General features: G+C 42.3%; 1 pseudogene; it reads left to right on the plus strand.

The window, feature by feature from the left end:
* Positions 1–205: 205 nt before the first annotated feature.
* On the plus strand, positions 206–991 carry LOC149202202 (2S albumin seed storage protein PINP1-like; annotated as a pseudogene).
* The last annotated feature ends 10,292 nt before the right edge of the window (positions 992–11,283 follow it).

Raw genomic sequence — 11,283 nt, forward strand, 5'->3', positions numbered from 1 at the left:
CCAGGCATTCCTTCTTAGGGTGGCATTGCAGTGGGACGTGGAGACTGAGAATCTGCATGCACTGCAACTGTTCCTCTCTTCCTCCTCTTCGTGTTGCGGTGCTCGCTCTCCTCCCTTCCCTCACCATCCATAAATACAAAGTTAATACCCACGAACTCTTCATACATTTTGATCAGTTGTATTCCATCACTGAAAGTAGCAAAGAAGAAGAATGGGTGTCTTCTCCTCTCCAATGTCGACGCTGAAATGGGTGACTCTATTTGCAGCCCTTCTACTTCTCGTTGAGTGGGGCACCCCCACTGTTGATGCTCATGAAGACATCGTCATGGATGGAGAGGTGGTGCAACAGTAAGGACGGTCGGGTGACCCACAGAGATTTTCTGCTTGCTGCTACTACTTGCAACTCTGAAGAGAAGCGGTGAGCTTAAGTCGATTGGAGATTTTCGAAATATTTTGGGATAATATTTTGGGATACGACGGACATGGGCATGTTTAAAAAAATGTCCACGTCTATGTCTATCGAATTTTGGAATATTCTAGGAATCTACAATTGACTTAAGGATGGCTGGAGAGAATAGCCATCGAAAATCAAAGAATGTCTCCACACTGCCGATGCCAAGCCATAGAGCAAGCACTAGATCAATTTGAATCCTATGATTCATCGACTGAAGAGATTTTCAAGGATTCCAATTCTCAAGGATTCCGATTCTCAGGATGGTGCACCACTTAATCAACGCCGCCGACGTCGTGGCGAAGGGCGCGGAAGGGAAGAAGAAGAGGAGGCGGTGGAGAGAGCCGAAGAGCTTCCTGATAGATGCAACATTCGTGAGTCACCCCGCCGCTATGATATTCGACGCCACTCTAGTAAGTCACTCCAACAGCGTTACCAATTATGGATGAACAATAATTAATTGTCATACCTTATCTGCAGTCTTCCATGCTATAGATTGGGGTGTGCGTAGGCCATTCCATTATTGGCGGTAGCTCCTGAGTGACTGCCTACCATGTCTAGGCATGTAAATAAAAATGTTGTTCGCGCTCCAGCTACGCATGTACTGGGTTTTGTAGGAGTTATATAGCCTCTACAACATAGCCGGCGCTCTCTAGCGTGTAATAAATGAGTGAATGAATTACAAATAAATTAAGCAGTGAAAAAAAAGAGTTGTCCAACATAAATGGATTGAATTATGTTTTTTTTTTTAATTTATTATCTAATGGCCATTATTCTTAAAAACATACCAATTTTCTTAATCTCATGATTAAGTGGATCATCCAATCTATTAATTGTCCTCAAACCTCCAATGCTTATATATATAAAGTTAGATACAAATATCCTATATCATATAACATTTTTTAGTTTATATCATATAACATATAACATTTTTCAGTTTATACTTCTGTAATTTATAATGTTTAGAAGAGAATTTTTTTGGAGAGATCACATTGAATAATTTCTTGGAGTTAATGTTTCGAATTCTCTACTATGATTCATCATCAGGGCAAAGGTGGAGTATCTGATCTAACATTAACAATATATATATATATATATATATAGGTGAAGACACTTTAGAGAAAACAAGGAAAAACAAATTGATCTGTTAGAAAGTTGAAAAATCAACACATTGAAATAAAATTGGAAAATAATGAATATATATAAAAAAATATAAAGATGAAATGCTAAAATTATCATTAGGGCAAAGGTGGAGCACCTCATCTAACATTATATATATATATATATATATATATATATAGGTGGAGATGCTTCAGAGAAAACAAGGAAAAACAAATTGATCCTCATATAAGTGGAGATGCTCATTCAATTCCTCAGCTTGTTGGCATATGACACACCAGGTCAGGCCATAGTGGCATTGTTTCATCAGGTTTACCCCAATGGAGATTTTATTCATAATAACATTCCACATAAATAGTCAGGTTTGTGGAAGCACCTTAAGTTTGCAAAGAGATCTCCACCACCCTTCTAGAGCAGGTGGTTCGTGCGCAGCATGAATGATGAGGTATCCTTCCTTGGGGGAGTATAAACCATGAGATGCAGGTGCCAGATGAGCTTGTCTTCATCATTTGATATGAAAACATGTGATTCTATCAATGCAGTGATGTATCCCTCCCATTCTTGTCGCCACTAGTCAGGGATATCAAGATGGGCTGCTAGTTTCCAAGCCTAAGCCTACATAAAAATAGTGGAGTTCTCCAAATATGCAATGTGTCCAATCGTGGTGATGCCCCTATCTTTAAGGAATTTATGATATCAGGCTGAAGGCAATACATATTACCACAACCAATCCATGGGTCTAAGCCAATGCGTACTGATGTGTCTGCTTTAATGCGCCAAGTGAGACCATTCCTAATGGCATTATTCATCTCATGGTAGACATTGTAGATATCCATTTACGAAGATACATGTGTGGTCACGTCAAAGGCTTCCATGTGACCAAGTGTTACACAACTTCTAGAATCATTGTTAACTCAAAGCGTAGTGCCACACGGCTAAAAGTTGTCACGTTTTCTACTGACATTGTCATGTTGCCAAACACTTCCTAAGAGGATGGGTGTCCCACCACCAAGTGGATGAATGTCATGCCATCATGAAGGTGATATCGCCAAGTGACTACCCTCACGTCACCAAGCAAGAGATATGGCCAAGTGGACGAACCAAAAAACCACCAAGTTCTAAGTAGCATGTGCCACCTGTACAACTGACAAGACGTCGTTGCTTCTTTAACCTCCCCAGATTAGGTAATGTTGTTTCAATGAATTCTCTAATTAGTGCAGGGCCTCATTCATGTAGTGCATCCCCAAGTAGATAGGCTCCACTTGACCTATAGTAAAAGGGGCTCATGTAGAGGTTCCCAACGCATGATTGTGAGGAGTTCAAGAAACTACTCCACTACAGGTTACTACTAGCTTTAGGTCTTATCAATTCATCTATATTTTGTTGAAGACAACTACGAAGGATTTCCCCGGGTATTTGTTGCAAAATCCAAGTCCTTTACCTGCGAATTACCCAAGCCTTAGGCAAGTGAATAGCTATATTCAAACTCGCATTGATCGATGGAGAGAGCCAAAAAGTGTTGGGGTGTTGTACCATGTACAACATATTCATCCTGTACAATATATTCATCCTATACAGGTAGATTTACATATTGTGGTTAGAAATCTAAATCGATTGGGATATTTGTAGAGTTTTGAAGTATTTCATGGACCCATAAGTGCGATGTTCGGCCTTTGGTCTTCTGACTAGATCCTCCATGTTTCACATAGATGATTTGAACAGGATAAAACCAATGGCTTATCAACCTAATTCTCTTTGGAGCTTCATTGGGAATCTTGTGATTGATCCATGCCAGGGAGATCCTTACAATTTCACTGTATGTAAGATTCACCGCTAACCTAACTTGACAAAACAATGTGGCCTATTGGTTCATTTTAACATCCATGTTTATATCTAGAATAGTGCACCTTTTGGTTCTAATTAACATCCTTATTTTTATCTAGAACATTGTAAAGGGATGTTGGTTTCATAGGATGAGTCACCTAGCACAACTAGGTAAACTTAATCAACTAGGTCTATATTCGGTGATGGCAGATTCATTATGGAGAATTGAAAAGCCCTAGATTTTGGCTCTTGAAATAATAAGGAATAATGGAGAGTCGGCTTATTTCCATGGGCATGATGGCTCGGTGGGTGCACTTAGGCTACCACATGAAGAGCCAAGATTCACCCAAGTGAATGCCCATGAAGCTGACAAGTGGAGAGCCAATGATCGCCTAAGTGGATTCTCTTAAGGCTACCAAGTGGAGAACCATGATATGCCCAAGTGGAGAACCACGATATGCCCAAGTGGATGCCCATGTAGCTGCCAAGTGGAGAACCAACATGCACCCAAGTGGATGCCAAGATGTGTCGAAGTGGGCTCCCACAAGGTTTCCAAGTGGAGAGGAAAATGCACCTAAGTGGATGATTGAGAGGTTGCCATGCGGACAATTTAGAGACTGCCAAGTGGATACTAGATAGTTTGTCAAGTTGATGTCTGTGAGGCTACCAAGTGGAGAGCCTGATGCACCCAAGTGAAAACTCGAGGTTGCCTAAGAGGTCAAAGTCGAGAGCCCCGATGCACCTAGGTGAATGCCCAAGAAGCTAGCAAGTGGACGCCCAAGAGGCTACCAAGTTAACATTTGAGAAGTTTCCAAGTGGATGTGCACGCTACTATGTGGACGTTCGAGAGGCTACCAAGTGGACACTTGATACGTTGCTAAATGCACACATGGACACTTCCAAATGGAGAGACTAAAGTGTATGCACAAGAGGTTGCCAAGTGGAGATCCCAGATGCACCCAAGTGGATGCCCCACAGGCTTCCAAGTGGAGAGCACATATGCACCCAATTGGAATCTAAGCTACCAAGTGGAGAGGCCAGATGCACCCAAGTGGACATCCGTGAGGTTATGAAATGGATGCATATAGACTAGAACCTGTATGCTCAAGATTCTGCCAAGTGGGCACCTAAGAGGCTACCAAGTGACGAGCCCAGATGCACCTAGTGGACTCCCTAGAGGTCGCCAAGTGTACACCTAAGAGGCTACGAATTGGAGAGACTAGATGCATCCAACCGGATGCCCAAGACCTTGCCAAGTGGGTACCCCAAGATGCAAATTGTAGAGTTCATATCCACCCTATAGAAATTTCACTTGTAGAACAAACTGATATATGCAATGTCCTAAAGCATAATACTTGTTCTACTTCTACAAAACATTAAGCGGAAGCATAATCGAATTCATGAGCAACATCAAGTAGAAACATGCATAACTGATCAAGAGAAATAATCACACATAACACAAGATATATCCAGGAGAAAGCACCAGCATAAAACCCCAACCATGTATTATCAATCAAGTGAAAATCCTCTTCACAATACAAAAAGAATCAGCACTCAAGCAATCCAGTTCTCAATGAACTATGAAGATATGAAGATATGTCTCATGAACCAACCAAGCCCTATTTATATAAGCTTTACCTATGGTCCTTTTGTAGTTTTCTTAGGAAATAATAGCAAAAGCATATGCTATTAATTCCAAACATACCAAAATAACCAATGGTCCAACAACGTAATCCTTGAGGACACTAGTTCCTCAACCATGCAAAAACTACTTACTAGAGATAGTTAAGCATATGATAGTACAGTGTCCCACATCTAATCTCAACTGGGTCTTTAACAGAACTGACATGCAACAATTATCCATGAGTGAATCCTCAGTTATCTAAAATAATAGTTGTCACCTGCATGCAAGCATTAACAAACTATATTTTATTATTTTAACAACTTGTTAAAATAATCTAACTTGACTTGACTAGTTAGAACTAAGTCAACTAATTCTCTCATTATAGAACTCATATTTATTCCCTCAATCAGTGGAGGAAATTAAGGATAAATTACTCAATCAGTGGGACAACTCATGTGCATGCTCGCAAAGACTTCAAATTCGAATTTCCTTAACTAATTAACTCAACTAAATTAATTAATTAATATTTCCAACTGTTGTTAAGACCAAAATTAATTTTACTTCCTATAGATAGACTAGGGACTGCTATAAATAGGAAGGGACCTAGAAATTCTATTTTTTAGAACTTTCTATTTTTAGCAGTTTCACCTCTCACCCAATGTGGCCAACGACCTCACTAGCCAAACTGTTATTTTTAGACATGCTATTTTTAGCAGTTCTATTTTTAGCACATTCTAAATTTAACATTTCTTGTTGCACATTTTTCAACACTCCCTCTCAACAAGAAAGGCTTTCTCTTGAACCCAATCCTGTAACTTTGGAATGTTCTGCATGCAACACATCTACCCTGTCGACTTGCTCCAATAACACTTGGAACAAAAACACTCCCAACTGACCACTCTATTGGGCTAGGAACATACTCTGATGCTGAAGATCTACCTGCTGCTGACAAGTGCTCCCTCTCTGACATCTGCGCTACTGCAACATCTTCATGCATCTCACACCATTGCACACCTCTTTGTGCCACCTAGAACTGTGCAAAACACTTGTGCCTCTCACATTGCTGCAGCCTGCTAGCTATGCACTGTCCTGGTGATGAGCCCCAAATTGGGTAACTTATTGGGCTCATTTTGCCTAGTTATCCTTGTTCAGTCCTTGTTCAATCCTCCATTTATCATAGCTTATGCATTATTTTTTAGTATGTTTATGTCATTTGTACGAATAAGGGTGGTCACTCTTCCTAGGTGGTTAACACGTGCTTATTTCAGGTTTTTTGACACGTGTTGGAGCAAAACCGAGCAACCATGGGCTAGAAGACAGCCGAGTTTGAGGTGAGGATTCGTAGGGGGGGGTTGTCTATGACATTAAATAGCCCTTCCTCGGGATATTCACCCCCAAACTCTGAGCCCACAGGCCACCAAAACTGGATCTTGAAGGCAGCCAAGAGGATTTTGGAGAAGGCACTGTCTACTAACAGTTGGACAGCCAAGTCCCCCAGATTTAGGAGGCATGTTAGGGCCCTCGTGGTGTATAAATGATAAGGCCTTAGCCTTCGAAAAGGACTTTTGGAAGCCATTTCATTTTTCTCCACTACAGTGCTGTCAGCTTTAACTCGTTCTCTTGTAGCCATTTTGGCATAACTCTTGACGATGACTATTTTTTGATAATGATAAGCAATCCTATTTCATATCAACTCTGAGTTTTCTATAGGAGCAGTAGCTCTCAGGGTTGGGCCCAACCTGAGAGCCTAGGGCCTCCTCTATGTACTATTATCTTTCCTTTGAGCATCGTTGTTTTCCTTTTGTGCATTTGCAAACGTATTTCTGTTAAGCAGATTAAGTTGTGTTGATTAACTAGGTCATTGTTTATGAATAGAATGCTTTAGATGTTTAGAATAGATTGGTAGGATAATAACAGAAAAAAGCTCCAAAAAAGGGTCAACAAACACTTTTGGTTTCACCTCTTCCTTATTGGATCAGGGGCTGGAATTGAAGTAACCGTGCTATCCCAAACAAAAACACTAGTTTGCTTAACCATGCAATCCTTAGTGTACTATTTTCATTTGCAGAAGTTGGTTATGTGTTCAGATCTCTGAAATGTTTCATTGCATCTTTGATATACATGGTTCTCTTCCAAATAAAGCTGTTGTTCATTCACTTTATTGTTAGATAGATTAGATTAGCTAGGACTTTGATTACTTGCAAGACTTTGTTGATTCAGTTGAATGTATGCAGTGCAGAGCATCTCTACCACTCTTTCATCCACCTAAGCTTCACCAGAGCCATCTGCTCCATCTCCTAGCTAGGTTCCTCATCTCACATCTGTCCTCTTTCCCACGTAACCTTACCTTTTTGTGCATTCATTGTTTCAGCCTTCCTCGAGCCAACTTAGCCATCTACATCTTCTCACCACTCCATCCACCAGTCCCTGGGCCACTTCAGACCCCTATCCTACCTCCATATCCATTCATGCATCTTCCCTCACTCACCCATCCTCCAAAATCCAATTTTTAAACATCCTGTAGAAATTTCTGAACATCCTGTAGAAATCCCTGAACATCCTGTAGAACCCCTGCAGACTTCCTGTAGAAGCTCACAAATGAGGTTTCTTGATAGCCAAACTTTGTGAGACTCTCTAGAAGGGTGTTAGGGACTTCTTAGACCCTCTCTGAACCTTCCCGAACTCTTCCAAGCATTTCTCCTCCTTGATCCACCCCTGCACAGTCAAAGAACAGTGAAAGCATATGCATGATGAAACTGACGACTTAACCAAAAATACAAAAGGATGTTTTCTTCAGATAGAGGTAGTCTAGACACATGTATTTTACCTTCATAGAAGTAATGGCATCCCTTCCAGTAGTTTGCATTCTCTCCTTTGCATCAGTAGGACTAGCTAGTAGAATTAGGGTTTGCTAGGGTTTGCGTTTTCTTTCAGTTTTTCAATCTCTTTTCGCAATTAGATTAGCTTCCTTCAAGTTAGCTTTCATCCATCAATTAAAAATCTTCTTCTAAGAGCTCATAGAAGTTGGCTTAAGTTCCTAGCAGACTTGTGCCAGCTGACCAAGTGACAGTTGCGGCAAGAGCTAGTACTTGTGCATACAACACTGTCGCTTCCAAGTTTGTTACGAACTACCGGGTTGATAAAAGTAAATACAAGAGTCCCAGGAGTTGCAGCATTATTGCTACAATACTAGAGCCCACCATATTTTTGGCGCCATTGCCAGGGAAGTGTCAGAGTATTTGTGATTGCTACTTTTCTTCTATTTTTCTACTCTCGCTTTCTACTAAGTAGTTTATTTCATTTCCATTCTGCAATTTCATTTCTGCAAAAGTAAAGTAGACATTTCCTGCTTTCATAGATTAGACTTTCAATTCTGCAAGCGTAAAATAGAATTTCAATTTTGCAAGCATAGTCTAGTATTTCCTTCTCGCAATTTGATTTCAGCAGAGTAGATTAGTCCTTTCCTACTTTCATTTCAATTCCGCATTTTCATTTCTGCAAGATAGATTCTAGTTAGTTGCCATTCCATCTGTTTCAGTTTTGCAGGTACAAGCAGAGAAAAAAAAACAAAAGCAATCAAAAGTCTTTCCATTTCATGCCTCGTAGGAACAGAGATAAAACCGGCAAATTCTTACCCAACACCCCCACCACATCACTGAGTCAACCTTCTCTCTTCTCTGGTGACAGTGAGCCAGAAGAACCTATAGGTGAACTTCCTGAGATATACGAAGATCCTATAACAGAAGAAGAGTTAGAGAACACTCCATCTGAAGCCATGGCTAAAAACCGAAACGGTAGAAGAGAAGATGAGAGAATAGAAGGTGCCTTTCCCATCCGGGAGACCAATGGAGACATGAAAATGAAAAACATAAGTCCCTCAGCTTTACCTCACTTCCATGGATTAACTACTGAAGACCCTGATACCTTCCTGTTTGAGTTTGTTGTCCTTTGTCAAACTTATGACTATGCTGAGGACGAACAAAAGTTGAAACTCTTTCCCTCTACCCTCAAGGATGCAGCATTACGCTGGTTCATGGGGTTACCTGGAAACAGTATCACCACTTGGGCTCAGATGCAGCAAGCTTTCAATGCCAAATACCGGGACTACTATAGGTCCAAGGAAACCAAGGGAGAAATCTTTCGGATGACCATGGGAAGCGATAAGTCTTTAGAAGATTACGAGGAAAGGTTCCAACTTAGTTATAAATGGGCCAGGTGCACACTTGACCTGAAATCTCTAAAGCTGGTTCTGCTCCGAGGAGTCCCTGAAGACCTTCTGGACACCCTTCACATGCTGGCTGGAGGGGACATCTACCAACTACCTTATGAGGACATAAAGACCGTGTTTAGAAACCATTCTAGGGCGGCCCGGAAGAGAGGTAGGGGGAATCCACTTTCAGCTAGTACCACCTTCTCCAAGCATGAGTTTGCTAACCAGATGGAAGACCTCAAGAGTGAGATGAGACAGACTATTTCCATGCAACTTGATACCTTCCGAATTCAGCAAAAGAAAGAGGAAGCTGAGAGGGCTTTGGCCATTTTTTGTCCTAGATGCACGAGGAAGCATCCTAAGAATGAGTGCCCATTGCACTCAGTAGAGGTATGTTTCGTTTGTGAGGAAGACCACCCCACCAACCAATGCCCTACCTTGCCTGGATTTAAAGCCATGTACCTAGGGACTGAGGCGGCAACTGAACCTCTCTACTTCCTCAACCAAAGGAGGCCACATGGGCCCAAACCTTACCAGTAGGGGATGCAAGGGACATCCCAAGCTTATTATAACCCCAACCAATTCACTCAGATACCTTCTTGGGGCCCCCCTGCTCATCTTTCCTGGTCCGCACCTCCTCCGTGGTCTTATCCATCTCCATACCATACTCAACTTCCTCCTCATTCGTTTCACTCACATGCCCGGCCACAACCTCAGTGGAATGCACCTCAACCAAGGTGGAGGCCCCAGTAAAACACTCCTCCCGCCATTTTGCCTCCACCATCGGCTCAACCACAACCATTACCTCCTGCTCCTCCAAGACAACCCCAGATGCCTGCTCAACCGAACCTGAACCCCAACAACAGACAGACCCAGCAGGTATATACTGGGGAGACAACATGCCCTACCTATGCTGTGGAGATCCAGGATATCAACCTGTGATCTGGGAAGGTCCTTCCAGAGCGCCAACCTCCTCCCCTAGAGGAGGAGGAAGAGAAATAGGAAAGTGAACCCCAAGCCATTCCACCCTTTCCTGAGCGACTCACAGTAACCACACAACCCAACCCAGAAGAGACTGAGCTTCTGGGAGAACTCAAGCAGTTGTGTGTGAAAATACCACTTCTCCAGGCCATAAAAGATGTACCAATATACAATAAACTGATTAAGGAGAAGTGTTTCAGGCACCCAGGCAAGCGAAAGAGAGATGCCTCAACTATCAATGTCATAGGACAACTGTCCGATCTTATGTTGGGGCAAGTAATCTGTCCAAAGTATTTGGACCCTGGGAGTCCTGTAGTTGATGTTCACATCAATGGCACCATCATACCCCACACCTTGATTGATCTAGGGGCCGCCATTAATGTGATGACCAGGGACACCATGCTTAAGCTCAACCTTTAGATTTCCTTAACGAAGACCTCGACAGTACTGCAATTGGCAGACTGCTCCACTGTGACTCCCGAAGGATTGTGGAAGATGTCTTGGTCTCTGTTGACTCCTGGGAGTACCCTGCGGACTTCTTGGTCCTTCAGCCAAAGGAAAAACTCACTGGATATCCCCTCATTTTTGGAAGGCCTTGGCTAGCTACTGTGGATGCTTACATCAGCTGTCGAGCAGGAAGCATGACCATCAAAAATGGGCCTATGTCCAAACAACTGGTCTTATACCCTCCTGCCCAACCTCTGCTAGAACATGACTTACCCCTCTGGTTGGAAGAAGGAGATGAGGATGAGGTCTACTCTACACCATTATGCATAGTGGAGGCCACCAGGGGAGGTCCTCAAACTGAGGATGATTTGATTGAAAACTTGATCCAAAATCCTTCCCCCGGTGCGCTATCCTTGGAAGAGTTGGTGGAAGATACCCAAGCCAGTGCTTTAGTGGACCTATGTGTGACTGATCCGACCACTCCCAGAGTTAAGAATGTGGAGTTTGGCCCTGAAAGAACTTTAAAGATCAGCTCCTCTCTCTCTCCCTCTCAGGAAAAGGAGCTATGTAGCCTCTTGACCCGCCATTTGGAGGCTTTTGCCTGGAGCTACAAGGAAATGAAAGGAA

Source organism: Pinus tabuliformis, chromosome 2_1 (genome assembly GCF_031772625.1).
Source record: "Pinus tabuliformis cultivar Carrire ecotype Pingquan chromosome 2_1, CPIR1, whole genome shotgun sequence".
In the NCBI taxonomy this organism is placed as follows: domain Eukaryota; kingdom Viridiplantae; phylum Streptophyta; class Pinopsida; order Pinales; family Pinaceae; genus Pinus; species Pinus tabuliformis.